Source organism: Lathyrus oleraceus, chromosome 3, assembly GCF_024323335.1.
Source record: "Lathyrus oleraceus cultivar Zhongwan6 chromosome 3, CAAS_Psat_ZW6_1.0, whole genome shotgun sequence".
Lineage (NCBI taxonomy): Eukaryota > Viridiplantae > Streptophyta > Magnoliopsida > Fabales > Fabaceae > Lathyrus > Lathyrus oleraceus.
In genome coordinates, this window is record NC_066581.1 from 16616528 (window position 1) to 16632482 (window position 15955).

A 15955-nucleotide genomic window follows, 5' to 3' on the forward strand; every position below is an offset into this window, starting at 1 on the left:
AATGCGATGGTAAAGAAGCTGCTGAGGACAGGTTATTATTGGATGACAATGGAGGCCCAATGTTTCAATTTCGTGCGGAAGTGTCATAAATGCCAGATTTATGCTGACAAGGTGCACGTGCCTCCAAATCCGTTGAGCTTAATGTCGTCGCCATGGCCGTTTGCTATGTGGGGCATAGATATGATCGGAAAGATTGAGCCTACGGCTTCGAATGGGCACAGATTCATATTAGTGGCTATTGACTACTTCACCAAGTGGGTTGAAGCAGCCTCTTATACGAATGTGACGAAGCAGGTGGTAGCCCGATTTCTGAAGAGAGACATTATTTGCAGATATGGGGTTCCCGAAAGAATCATTACTGATAATGGCTCTAATTTGAATAATAAGATGATGGCGGAGCTGTGCCGGGAATTCAAGATTGAGCATCACAATTCTTCTCCTTATCGTCCGAAGATGAATGGGGCGGTTGAGGCAGCTAATAAGAATATAAAGAAGATTGTGCAGAAAATGGTGGTAACCTACAAAGACTGGCATGAGATGCTGCCGTTTGCATTACATGGGTATCGAACGTCGGTGCGTACATCTACTGGGGCAACTCCATTCTCATTGGTATATGGGATGGAGGCTGTATTACTTGTGGAAGTTCAGATTCCCTCTTTGAGAGTCCTGATGGACGTGAAGTTGCAAGAGGCTGAATGGGTAAGAACCCGGTATGAAGAGTTGAGCCTGATAGAGGAAAAGAGGCTGGCGGCCATCTGTCATGGGCAGTTATACCAACAAAGGATGAAGCGTGCTTTTGACAAGAAAGTGCGACCTCGGGTATATCACGTGGGTGATATGGTGCTGAAAAGGATCCTTCCTCCTCAAAACGATCGAAGGGGCAAATGGACACCCAATTATGAAGGTCCATTCGTGGTCAAGAAGGTTTTCTCTGGAGGAGCCTTGTTGTTAACGACCATGGATGGCGAGGAATTTCCATCCCCTGTGAATGCGGACGCAGTTAAAAAATACTTCGTGTAAAGAGACCCGCTGGACGAAAAGAATAAAATAGTCCAGGCAAAAATGGGCATCCCGGCGAACCAAAAACAGAAAAAAGGTTTGGGCAAAAATTAGGGATAAAATGAAAAAAACTGTACACCCGGCAAGTCGAAAACCTGAAAAGGCGACTTGGGCAAAAATGGGTATCCCGGTGGACTGAAAACCCGAAAGGGCGGTCCAGGCAAAAGAGGGATTAAAACGAACAACTGCGTCTCGCATGATCGTTTGCGCTTTGGTTAAAGCATCATGGATAATACCCGGTAGGGATCAGTTGGAATCGTCTTGTTCAGAAGGCAGAAGCACGGAGAGTCTGAGGATATATGGGGTGTAACCGAGTTGGAACTCGATGAGATCACGGGTTTCACATTGCCATTAGGATAGATTTTTCCTTTTGCGCAATTACCTCTTTTCAGGAATTGCTTCCTTTGTATTGCTCATTTGAGCCACACTTTTCCCATCAATAAAATGCATATTCAGTCAAATAATTTTGTTTTTGTTTTTCATTACCGCTTTGATTGCAAAAACATCTGATTATTTTGATATAGAATCTTTGCATTTTAAGACATACAGGTTCCTTCCAATGCATGCTTATAAGGTTGAAAACTTGAAATCTTATTTGGAAGGTTGAGTGACCCAAGTGTTGAAATCTTGGCACGCCTGGGGCACGGTTTTATCTAACGGTCTGTTTTGCAGGAACTGTTAGATATTTGCACTCACTTGCAGATTGTGAAGTGGAAGCTTTTGTTGAAAACAAATCCCCAGGAAGTCCGATCAGGGACGAATGAATAGAAGAACGACGAAGAGACGTCGAGACGTACGACGATCCTTGATTTTAATCAAGAAGACTCTTCAAAGTCGGAAGACTTGAAAGTATGTATTTCCCCAGAGAGTTCGCTCAGGAACGAATGTATGGGAAAGGGTGACGACGAAGACGTTGAGACGTACGACGATCCTGAATGATATCAAGAAGACTCTTCAAAATCGGAAGATTGGAAAGTCTGTAGAAATTCCCCGCAGGGTTCGGTCAGGGACGAATAGATAGAGAAGCAATGAGAGACGTCGGGACGTCCGACGACCCTTGGAATTAACCAAGAAGACTCTTCAAAAGTTGGAAAATTGAAAAGTGTGTATAAATCCCAGGAGTACGCTTTCCGTCGAGCGCGACGCAACCTTGGAATACAAGATGATGGAGCAGAAAAGGTCCAGACGAGTCTGGGAATTCTCAAAAGTGGAAAGCTGATACGAGTTTGGGAGGTGGATACCATTGTTCGACGAGTCGACGGGTGTTCTATACCAACTTTTCTCATTTCCCCATCGAGATCCCCAGGTCTGTGGATTCCCCAGTCGAGTCAGGATGGTTATCCCCGGCAGGTTTAAAACGATGTTTCCTCAGCAGCCAGGCCTGAAGGTTGCTATCTCCCCGAGTGGAGCGGGTTTCAATGAAATATATCTCCAGCAGTGTTCATCCTACCAGTGGATTGGATGAGTTTCCGTAGCAGACTGATATTTGCATCCCCAGCTGAGTTGATTCTACCTATGGATTGCATGGGTTGTCCCCAGCGGAGTAGCATTCATTTTCCCTAGCAGGGTCAGGATGGTTATCCCCAGCAGGTTTCAGATCGATGCTTCCCCAGTCTCAGGCCTGGAGGTGGCTGTTTCCCAGCAGAGTATCTGTGAGCATTTCCCCGGTGAAGTCGTTGGGTATCTGTGAGGGTTTCCCGAAGCAGAGTCGGGATTGATATCCCCAGCAAATCGAAGACTGTTATATCCCCACAGAGTGTTAGTGGTGATTATCCCCAGCAGTTTCTCGAGTGGATCGGGTGCAAAGGAGGTTCTTCCCCAGCGAGGGTTGCCTTATTCCCAGCAGCAGTGTTTATTCCCCAGCATGGTGGAGAGTGGAGTATTGACGAGTTCCTCGGCAGAGTGTCTCGTGCTCCTCAACAGAGTCCCTTGAAGGGGATATTTCTTTTTATGCATTCATCATGAAAAAAATAGCATGGCATATTGCATAGAAAAATAATAATCGCGTAGCATTTCCATAATTATGGAGCATTACGCAGAAAATCGATCATGCATCATATTGCAAGCATAAGCTAGTCTCAAGCCGTGGTTACCGTTTGAGAAGTGGTTTTTGCCAGACAGCAAGATGTTACTCCGAGGAGTTTAGCCGCATGATTTAATCAGCAGCGTTCCCCAGTAGTGCGATACTGGAGGAAATGTTTCCGTCGGACAGAGATGGAGATAAAATCAGAAGACGTTACGCGATCAGCGCGATTCTGGGGTTTAAATGGAGAAAAGGAGATACTGAGGTGTTTTCTGGGGTTCAAATGGAGATTGGAGATGAAGATTATATCCGGGATGAGGTCCTCAGGATTATCTTCTGTTCATGTGTTGCCTTAGACTCTGGCTGAGGCCAATGGAGGTCGTTATAGGTGTCTTCCGAGGAAGAGATACACATGTTACCTTCCTTAGTGAAGGTATACCCTCTGACATGTCGCCCTCAGAGTGGTTTGGTGTTATTTCCGGCGTTGCCGGCGGAATTATCACGAGAAATTGGAGATCGGGGTTCAAATGGAGAAAAGAAGATGTTGAGGCATTTTCTGGAGATGGGGTTCAAACGGAGAAAAGGAGATGTTGCGGCATTTTCTGGAGAACGGGGTTCATGTTGACGGTTGCGAGTCATCGTCAGGTGACTGGGGTTCAAATTGGAGAATGGGGTTCATTATTTTGGCAAACAGGAGAACGGGGTTCAAATGCGGTGATCTGAGGATCATTTGCGCAAGAGAAAACTTCGGGGTTCAAGAAAATGAAAAATGAAAAATAGAGAAAATTTCGGGGTTCAAGAAAAGAAAAGAAAAAAAGAAGAAAGAAATAATAATCCCGAGCGGATGTATGGTGTTTAGGCCATGGTTATCCCTGCGTTACCATTTATTTTGGTGTCCAGGTCGACGTTCTTGTTTCGGTGATAAGGCCGACCTTCTCCGTACCAGACGGATTTTCTTTCAGAGATTGTGTTCTTCGCCGATTCTGACAGGCGTTGTTAATTATATCCCATCAGAGTGCAAATTGTTCGTCTGTTCTTGGTATTCAATCACTATTCATCCTGATCATCTGAAAGCCGAGGCTGTTCATATCGACAGGTTCACAGTGGATTGAATAGGGGCAGCTGTAACACCTCAAAATTTGCCCTCCTCTCTTGGGACTAGCTAACATGTTTGCATATCATTTTAGGTCATTAAGCATTGCATATTGCATATCATGTGGTTACATTGTGCAAGCCATACTCCCACGTCATGATCAGAAAATGAGGAAGTCAATGTGCAAGCCTAGGGTTTCATTGGACTGGTCATCAATCATCTGAGGATGTGGAGGTTCAACTTAGGGTTTCATGGTTCTCAAAGGATATTGGTCTTCATCTTGGTTGAAATGATACATCTTCATCATCATGGTTTGTCATCATCAAGTGTTGAAGCACATTCCTTGAGATTAGGGTTTTGACCACTGGTCAACCCTAATCAGTTGCATTGGGCCAATCAGGGCATGATCAGGAGATGGGGTCTATGATGTATATGGGGATCATTATATGATTATATTGAGCTAATTGAAGCTAGGGTATCATCCTTGAGCCATTTCATCAGAGGATTGGAGCTCAATGGGATCTATGCATTGCCAAATTCATCTGTCAGATGAAAAAGTCAACTGTGGTCAACTGTACATGATCTGATGGATTTGGAGGTGGAAATGAGTTGGATACACTCCATTCATGTTGGAACAAGTGTTATTTGACATTGCAAAGCTTAAGAATGAAGAAAATCAAGTCAGGACAAAAATTGCCAAAAATAGAAAGTGACTTGTAATGGAAGTTTCCAAAAATGGAAAGTTTTTGACCTCAAGACCAAATGTCCAAGGAAGCTTCAAATGAAAATTTGTTCAACATGAAAGTTGTAGATCTTGTTCTCACCTTTCCAAAAAGTCCAAGAACTTGAAAATCCCATGTATGGTTGGCAAGTTATGGTCCAGTGAATTTCAAAAATGACCCATAATCAGGAGGGCATAACTTCCACATGGAGTATCCAAATTGGATGTTCTTTATATGCACAAACTCCATTTGACATGTACTTTCATGGTGCATAATTGGATTTCATCAAAAATGGTCAATGCAAAAGGTCAAATTTCAACTGTACAGTTAAATGAACCAGGGGCAAAATTGTCCAACTTGTGAAATAATGGGAATTTTTGGATGGGGATTTTTGCAACACTTCACAATTGACATTTGAAACTTGTTGGAATACTCATAACATGCCAAGGCCTTGTGGTTTGAGAATTGGCTTTTGAAATGAACTTGGAAAAATGAACAAAGTGCCATCACATGTGGAAAATGCAAAATACTTGTCCAATCAACATGAAACAAGTGGCAACAGTTCATGACAGGTGTTTAGGGTTTGTATGAGCTGGCATTGAGCTGTCATGAGCTGGCATGTGAAGTTACCATTTTGCCCTTAGTGTGAAAATGACACTTATGCTTAACACATTCCAATTGGTTAATTAGAGTGATTAAGTGTGGATTAATCAAGAGTATATATTCTTAATCACAACCAATTCATAACAGAAAATCACAATCATCAAAATCAATCTAAAAACCTTCCAAATTCATACATTGCTCTCAAGAACACAAAAGACCAAATTCCATCAAACTCTCTCAATTCTTCATCCTTTTGCACGATTCTTTTTGAGTTAATCTCCAATCAACATCTTCTTCTGCTGTTTGTGAGAATCCACACCAAAAGCCCTGCCAATCGTGACTGTCCAAGCTTGCTCCATTAATGGTGAATCGAGATTTTGTGCATTAGAAGCAACCTCAATCAAACCTGAGTATTGCATTCAATTTCTTGGAGCCTATATTGCATCTGTTTGGAATCAAAACACGCAAACTCATCACGATCCATCACTGTCTTCCAAATAAGGTGACAAATCGAATCTCATATATTGCTTAATTATCATATGCGTTGTGTAGGCCATTGATCATAGGTTAACATGTAGCAATTGGTTTGTAAAATGATTGAGTGAGTTGAGAGAAATCTGGACTCAAAGTTATGTTGCCAAACCCTAACTCCATCGATTCGTGAGATTTAGAGACAATTAGGTTAAACCATGGACATATTTGGATTCTACGTGTTGAGACCGTTCCAATGACTATACGCATGTTAATTTTCATTGAAGTTGAGTGTTCTTCGTGTTCTTGAAGAATCTGGGAATTTCTGGAAAAAAAGAGTTTAGGAAGCGCGTTTGATCCGTTTTTCTGTTTGAATATTCAAAAGTTGTGTTTACCGCGCCACTGTTCCACTAATTACAAGTTTGCCATTAATGAAACTTAATTAATTAATATTAATTCCAAATAATTATTAAAAAATCATAAACACCTTAAAAAATTCATAAAAAATAATTGGAAAGTCCAAAAAATGTGAGGATTTTTTCTATGGATTCCAAATTCCCTGTAGAATTTTATGGGCATGAATTTGCAAGTTGTGCTTGGTAAAAAAATAGGTTTGACTTAGAGATGTTTGACTTGTGGTATATTTTGATACATTTTGCCATTTCTATTGTGAAATCCTCATGCTCTAAAATAAATGCTTGAAAATTTTTGTGGTGATTGTAGACAGGCCAATGGTGATTTACATATGAATTTTGTGAATTTTGGATACCTGATGTTTGAATTATGAATTTTTGAATCTAGGTGTGACAATTTGTGTCACACCTAGCTAGGTCAATTTTCTGGATTTATTTTCATGACCTAGAGATGTTGAAATGGCTTGAAATTTTGCATGGATGTTGATGAATATGTTGAGATGCTATGTGAATCTTTCTGGATTTTTATGTGGCATTTTCAATTTGATTGGCATTTTTCATCTCTGTTGGTCAAATATGCAAGTTCATGTGACATATGTTGGTAGATCTTGTGTGAGATGCTCATATGGTATTGAATGAACATGAAATTTGGTGTGATGATGCTAGACACATGATAGGACATGATGCTTTTGGTCCCATTCATTTCTTTATTGTTTTCATTGACTTATGATTTTTTGAAGTGAATGCATGTGTTGATGCTATGATTTGGATCATATATTTGTGTCTGTTTTTCTTGATTTTCATTGACATAGTTCCTTTTGTCCAATTGAGCTGAAAATTTACATGCTATACCTTGAATAGGTCCTGTTTAGGTGTAAATTATTTGAGGATTTTTGGAATTGTTTTGATATGGAATTGAATGCAATAGTTCTGTTTGGATGTTTGATGTTCCATTTGATCTAAATTGAATTGTTTTGTGCATGAAATGAATATAGTAAATGATATGAACATGGGATCAATTGCATTTGCTTTTGTTTGACATTAATTTGAGTTTGGTTAGAGACCCCTTGCTGTTTAGACATTTTTGCCACTTTTGGACCCTAGGCTTGGCCTAGTGGTCTTGGTTCTCACATTTGCTTGATTTTTCAGGATAAAAAGCACAATGCTTAAGGAGATTGAATCAAGTTAATTCAATTGAGTTTGTTGGATGTTTGTACACTAACATAACTTTGTTTTGTAGGTTGTGAAGCTTAGGCTTGAGCTTATGTGCATTAACCTGTGTTGCATTGACTTGTATAGTCTGACTGATTAACATTTGCTGTTTATTGTTGTCTGTCTGAGTACTGATGATACTTGATTGTTTTCAGGTGCATTTAGTTGCTTACAGTTCTTTAAGAACTTGCTTGCTGCTGCTTGGTTTTTAAACCACTTGAGGTAGGACTTCTATTCTTCATGTAGTCTGGAGACCCGGTCTGTTACTTGGCCGGGCAAATAACTGTCTGAAGTCCTCCTTATGAGGCGATGTTTGTGCTTGTTTACTTTTGTGCCTAAGCAGGTAAAGTCCTTAATCAAGGCAATTGGTGGAAGCCAAGGGATATGCAATCTATCCCCCACTATTCTGTTGAGTCGTCCCTCTGCTCACACGGCTGTGTGTTGATGCATTGGGACACAAACCCAAGATCTTGTACTTTATACAGTTGTGTCAGAGTCCTTGAGCGTAGAAGGGTCCCTCCATTCTGGACCCACGCTCCTTTGTCTGAAGCTCTCCCTGGTTAGGGATAAGAGCTGTGAAGTCTAATCTTCACTCACCTTTCATCTGCTTCACCTTAGCCCCTCAATGGCAAGGTTAAGAGCGAATAATACCCATGTACAGATGAATTGCTTCGGCAGTTAAACCCATTGTGTGAGCCCACTTGATTGGTTATAGTGTGTGCTATGTGGATATCTGTTTGAGATGCTTGTTCTCATTTGATGAATTGCTCGTATGCTTGTATGCTTGCTTCCTGGATAGGATTAGCTTGCTGTTGGGCAAGTAGATAGAAACCTGAACATAGGGCAATGATGCATGATAACACTAGGCTCGAGTACAGCTCCCTGGTAGTGTGTCTTCCCTCGGTTTCTGGCTAGATTTTCTTTCCCTTGAGGGGGAACTACATCGCCCTGATCCTTGTTCCAGACGAGGTATGTAGGCAGGTGGTCGTGCGAGACCACTCCGGGCAACCTTTTTCTTTTTTGTGTGTGTTTACTTGTTATCTGACTGTGTGTTTGGTTCGGATGCCGACGTAAGTCCAATGATTGGCTGTCGGGCTCCACGTTTGCCATTTTGTGTTGTTTGGTTCGGATGCTGACGTAATTCCATCGAGTGGTTGTCGGGCGCCATGTTTGCCATCTGTTGGTGTGATTTGTGTTGTTTGGCGTGCGTAAGCCGAACTACAGTGGCTCTGATTCTCGTTCCAGACGAGATATGTAGGCATAGGATGCGATGTCCTATCGAGCCCCTTCTCTTAACCCCACCTGCGTTGTCCTCGGTGTGTGTGTGTGTGATGTTTTAGCAACCTTTTCTTTTCTTTTAGAACGTGGATCCCGTCGAGTACGAAGGACGTGAGGGGTGCTAATACCTTCCCCTTGCGTAACCGACTCCCTTACCCTTTCTCTTTGGTCGCGAGACCATGCTTTTTCCAGGTTTCTCTGAGCGTTTCCTTTCCCTATTTTGGGATAAATAACGCGCAGTGGCGGCTCTGTTTGTTTTTTTTGTTTTAGCCCGCCGGTTGTTTTTTTCGCGGATGCGACAGCTAGAAGCCATGAAATCTGAAATGGATTCCATGTACACAAACCAAGTTTGGACCTTGGTAGAGCCTCCTGTAGGAGTTAACCCTATAGGATGCAAGTGGGTCTTTAAAAAGAAGACTGACATGGATGGTAAGGTACATACCTATAAGGCAAGACTGGTTGCAAAAGGATATAAACAAATTCATGGGATTGACTATGATGAAACCTTTTCACCAGTTGCAATGCTTAAATCTGTTCGGATTTTACTTGCTATCGCTGCATATCATGATTATGAAATATGGAAGATGGATGTCAAAACTGCTTTCCTTAATGGAAATCTTCTTGAGGATGTGTACATGACACAGCCTGAAGGATTTGACATACCAGAGGAAGCCCAAAAGATATGTAAGTTACAAAGATCAATCTATGGATTGAAGCAAGCTTCCAGAAGCTGGAATCTTCATTTTGATGAAACAGTAAAACAACATGGATTCATCAAGAACGAAGATGAGCCTTGTGTCTACAAGAAGGTTAGTGGGAGCATGATCATTTTCCTGGTATTATATGTAGATGACATATTACTCATTGGAAACGATATCCTTACCCTACAACAAGTAAAGTCTTGGTTGGGGAAATGCTTTTCTATGAAGGACCTAGGTGAAGCAGCCTATATATTAGGAATCAGAATCTATAGAGATAGATCACAAAAACTGCTTGGCCTAAGTCAGAGTACATACATAGACAAATTGTTGAGACGCTTTAATATGCATGATTCCAAGAAAGGATTCATACCTATGCAACATGGCCTGTGTCTATCAAAAACACAATCCCCTTTAACTAAGGAAGAAAGGGATCGCATGAATAAGATTCCATATGCATCTGCAATAGGATATATCATGTATGCCATGTTATGTACTCGACCAGATGTCTCGTATGCTTTAAGTGCAACGAGTAGGTACCAATCTGATCCTGGTGATGCTCACTGGGTAGCTGTCAAGAATATCCTTAAGTATTTAAGAAGGACTAAGGACTCATTCTTGATATATGGAGGTTAGGAAGAGTTGGCTGTAATTGGATACACCGATGCTAGCTTCCAGACAGATAAGGATGACTTTAGATCGCAATCTGGTTATGTGTTTTGCTTAAATGGTGGCGCTGTGAGCTGGAAAAGTTTAAAGCAAGATACAGTTGCTGATTCTACAACCGAGGCCGAGTATATTGCTGCCTCAAGTGCAACAAAGGAAGTTGTTTGGATCAAAAAGTTCATTAGTGAACTTGGCATAGTTCCTAGCATTGTGGATCACATTGGTCTCTACTGTGATAACAATGGTGCTATCGCACAAGCCAAGGAGCCTAGATCTCACCAACGATCCAAACACATACTTAGGCGTTATCATCTCATTCGAGAGATAATAGATAGAGGAGATGTGAAAATATGCAGAGTACCTACACTTGACAATATTGCTGACCCACTGACAAAGCCTCTTGCGCAGCAGAAGCATGATGGCCATACTAGATCTATGGGTATTAAGGGTATGCCTGATTGGCTCTAGTGCTAGTGGGAGATTGTTGGTGTAAGCCCTAGAGGCCAATACTTTTGGTACTTGTATCGAATTATTTATTAATAATAAAAGGCTTTTTCTTTATTACGTTTGTTTAATAAAGTCCCTAGAATAGCTAGTCTGTTTAATGTATCAAGTATGACTTAATCATGAGATCACATTAAACATAAGGAGGACACTATTCTTAAAGTATCCGTAGTCGAGCTTTAATGTGAAGTGGGATAACATTAAAGCATTAAGACTATTATGTTTGTAGACTGATGATCGCATCTCATGGATCATGGATAAAGAGTTATCAAGTCTTAAACATAGGTATGAATATTAAGAGTAATATTTATACCGGATTGACCCGCTATGAGAATACTATATAGAAAGTTATGCAAAGTGTCATAAGTTGTTCTCATGGTGATAATGGTGTATACCACTCTTCGACCTGAAACCACTGTGGACCCTAGATCTAGAGTCGAGTGCTTTATTGCTGATCCAACGTTGTCCGTAACTGGATAACCATAAAGACAGTTGATGGGTACTCCACGAAGCATGCTAAGGGACATGAGTGACCTAGATGGAATTTGCCCATCCTGCATAACAGGATAAATGTCTATGGGCCCAATATTGAACTGGACAAGGATGACACGGTCTATGCCTTGTGTTCAATATAGACATAAGGGCAAAAGGGTAATTATACACATAATTATTATCACAGATGGTTTTGTCAGATCACATGACATTTTCGTGTCTTGGGTAGCAGTGATGTGTTGCTAGATACCGCTCACTGTTTATTATATTAAACGCGTGATTTAATATAATTGCCAACGTCGCGAAAACCTACAGGGTCACACACAAAGGACGGATTGATGAGAGATAGAGTAACTAAGGAATACCGTAAGGTACGGTGCCCTTAAGCGAATTATAGAACATCGTAAGGTACGGTGTACTTGAGTAGAATACGAAATATGGTAAGGTACCATGGGCTTAAGTGATTTTGGGCATATTATAAGATATGGGCCAAAATACACTTAAGTGGGCTTTTAGCTTGAAGCCCACACAAGTGGTTCTATAAATAGAACCCTTGTGCAGAAGCATTGATTGCGGTTGCATTATTTTCGTTTTCTATCACTCTCTCTCTCTCACTCAAAGCCTTCATTCGTACCAGCTAGCACTGAGATTGAAGGAACCCGTTCGTGTGGACTGAGTAAAGACGTTGTCATCGTTCAACGTTCGTGATCGCTTCGTGGATTTGCATCAAAGGTTTTGATCGTCACAAGAGATCTGCACCAAAGGTTTCAACCGTCACAAGAGGTAAATATTCTATCACTGATCATGACCATTCGTAAGGATCTCTAAAGGAGAAATTTTTATTTCCACTGCGTTTTGGACCGCAATTCTCCTTCATCCAGGTCCACTACTGTAGCGCGCCAGGATTTAAATCCATACTCCCTTCGATCCCGCTCCAGTGCATTTCCACTTTTGCCTTTTCCATTTTTTCTTCATATATGCTATACATATTTCACCATGCCATTTCATTTTTTTTTATTTTTTTCTTCCATTCAAAATTTCATAACTCCTAAACCATTAATCCAATTGATGTGAGATTTTTTGTGCCATGATCCTTGTAATCTCTACTATTTTTTGATTATTTTTGCAAAAATTGTGCACGTGTGGTTTTTAACATGGCCTAGGGTTTGTTCACATGTGTTCTTTCATGCACCTTGCTTGATGTTTTGATCATGAAATGATGATGCTTAATCCAAAATTCTTGAAATTTTACATGTGTAATCTAGACACTTTGATGAACATTTTGGTATAGAGTTTGTGATTTTTGCTTTTCTGGTTTGTGAGATATGAGATGTTGAGTCTAGGTGTGACAATTTGTGTCACACCATTTCTTGTCTAACTTCCTGATTTTATTTGCCATGCCATATGAACTTGAAATGAGCTGAACTTTTGCATGTTGATACTTCTGGTTGTTAAGATCACTTGTGAATTTTTATGGAATTTTTGGATGCAGTTTCAATTTGTTTGAGAATTTCCTTTCTGTTTGACCAATTGTGGACTTTTTGTGAGTCATGATCTTAAATGATTTGAGAAATTCTTGATATATATTGGATGGACTTGAAATTTTGTGGAGTGATTCTAGACACATTGAAGTTTACCATGGCTTTGGTTTGGTTCATTTATCATGTTCCTACTCTGTTTTATGCTTGCTTGAAGTTGATGCATGATTTGATGCCTTGTATGAGCTTGTTTTGCCTTGCCTTGACTTAGGGATTTTAATTGACTTGCTTCCACTTGTCAAAATGGCCTGAAATTTGGTGTGATGATCCTTTATTGAGTGCTGTTTAGCCATGATTTTTCCTGGGATTTATTGAATTAGTTTTGATTGAGTTTGGATTGATTCATTCTGTTTGGTCCAATGAGCTTCAAATTGCATGCTTTGCACTAAATGCTTTGTGAAATGAAATTGATTGATGATATGAATGTGAGACCAATTGGATGATATTTTAATTTGATTGAACTTGATTTGTGCCAATTTTCATGTTCTGTTTTGAATTATTTTTCCCCCTTTGACCCTAGGCTTTGTCCTAGGGGTTTGCTTATGTTTGAGTTGTGTTTTCAGGACAAAGAAGCATATGGCATGGAGGAATTAATTCACTTGGCTTGAGTTGCTTGTTTTGATTGATGTTGATTAACATTAAGTTTGTTTTGTAGGTGGCTTCTAAGTCATTTGTGTTGAGCATGGGCTTATGCTTTGCTTGATGCATTGCTTGTGTACAGTTAACTGTTGACCATTAGCTTATCTGTTTGACTGTTTGAGTTGTGTACTGATTATGTTAGATTGATTTCAGGTACCTTAGTTGCTATAGTTCATTTTGAACTTGCTTTTGCTGTTGCTTGGTTGCTTAACCAATTGAGGTATAGCATCACTAACTCCATGTAGTCTGGAAGACCTGGCCTGTTACTTAGCCAGGCACCTGTCTGAAGTCCTCCTTAAGAGGCAATGCTTGTGATTGTTTATCTTTGTCCCCAAGCAGGAAAAGACCTTTGTTAAGGCAATTGGCAGACACAAGAGATGTGCAATCCATCTCCTGCTATTCTGTTGCGTCATCCCTTGGCTCACATTACATGTTGATGCCTTGAGGATAGTAACCCAAGATCCTTGTACAGTTGTACTGTTGAGTCAGTCATAAGTGTAGAAGGGTTCCCACTTTCTGAACCCACACTTCCTTTGTCTGAAGCTCTCCCTGGCCAGGGATAAGAGCTGTAAGGCACACCCCTCACTTCCTATTTCATCTGCTTCACCCTAACTCTCAATGTTAGGGTTAAGAGCTAACATCACCTGATACAGTTGGTTTGCTTTTGCAGCCTAACCCTTGTGTGAGCCCACTTTGTCTGTATATAGTGTGTGCTATTTGTGATTATTTGCTTTGATTGCTTGTGCTGTTTAGGTTTAGCTTGCTGCCTGTGCAAGTTAGGATAGAAACCTTAACTTAGGGATGATATGCATGATAACATCTAGGCTCGAGTCATAGTCTCCCTAGTTGTGTCTCCCTCTGTATCTGGTTAGGAGAAAGTTTCTCCCCTATTAAGGGGAACTACGTTGCCCTGATCCTCATACCAGATGAGGTACGTAGGCAGGAGGTCGTACGAGATCTCTCCGGGCACCCTTTTTCTTTTTGTGTGTGTTTGCTTGACAGTTGCTAGGCTCGAGTTCCCGACTCCTTAGTAACTTGTTGGTTGTTGTTTCTTGTGTGTGTAGGAGACGGGTGTAAGCCCAGCAATTGGCATTCCGTATCCTCTTGTTGTGTGCTTGGAGTCCGGTATAAGTCCATCAAGTGGCATCTGGTTTCCAGTGTGGGTTTGTTTGGTTCGGAAGCTGATGTAAGTCCAGCTATTGGCGTTCGGGTTCCATGTTTGCCTTTTTGTGTTTTGTTTTGTTTGGCGTGCGTGAGCCGAACTACGGCAGCTCTGATTCTCGTTCCAGACGAGATACGTAGGCATAGGATGCGATATCCTAGCGAGCCCTCTCCCCTCTTCCTCCACTTGTGTTGTCTTCAGTGTGTGTGTGTGTGATGTTTGTTTTAGCAACCTTTTCTTTCTTTTAGAGCGTGGATCCCGTCGAGTACGACGGATGCGTAGGGGTGCTAATACCTTCCCTTCGCATAACCGACTCCCGATCCCATTCTCTTTGGTCGCGAGACCATGCTTTTCCCAGGTTTACTTCAAGCGTTTCCTTTCCCTCTTTTGGGATAAATAACGCACGGTGGCGGCTCTGTGTTGTTTTGTTTTAGCCCGCCGGTTGTTTTTCGCGGATGCGACACCTACGTATCCATATAGTTCAATAAGGAAATCAGAGCTTTCATAGTTCATCCCACTAGGGCTGAAATCAAGAATGACTAAGGAGGCAAGAGGAGATGATAAATTGATTGAAAGAGTGAAATAGACTTGATAGTTACTTGATAAGAATCACACTAAAGTCTATGAGTAAAGGTGGATACGATAAGCAACAAGCCAAATGTCTCGCACCCAAAGATATCCAGAATGAGTGTAGGAAATCTCCAATCTCATTCCTTCTTTACTACTTAAGGCTCGTGGATATGATCCTCATCCTAACTTTCGAGTCGTTGGAGGAGAATCTTTGTTGTTGTTGTATTGATTGTGAAGAGAGAGAGACTCGTCAATCGTATGATTTGAATTGTGCTAAAGTCTATGAATAAAGGGGAATACGATGAGCGATTGGTCATTCGTCCCATACCCAAAGATATTCAAAATGGGGGTAGGAATTCTCCAGTCCCAATCCTTCTCTATTACTTAAGGCTCATGCCACACAACTCTGGCTTTAATTTGACAAGCTCTTGAAGTTGCTGTCGCATCCGCGAAAAAAACAACCGGCGGGCTAAAACAAAAACACAAACACAGAGCCGCCACTGCGCGTTATTTATCCCAAAATAGGGAAAGGAAACGCTCAGAGAAACCAGGAAAAAGCATGGTCTCGCGACCAAAGAGAAAGGGTAAGGGAGTCGGTTACGCAAGGGGAAGGTATTAGCACCCCTCACGTCCGTCGTACTCGACGGGATCCACGCTCTAAAAGAAAGAAAAGGTTGCTAAAACATCACACACACACAAGGAACGCAGGTGGGGTTAAGAGGAAGAGAGCTCGATAGGACATCGCATCCTATGCCTACATATCTCGTCTGAACGAGAATCAGAGCTGCTGTAGTTCGGCTTACGCACGCCAA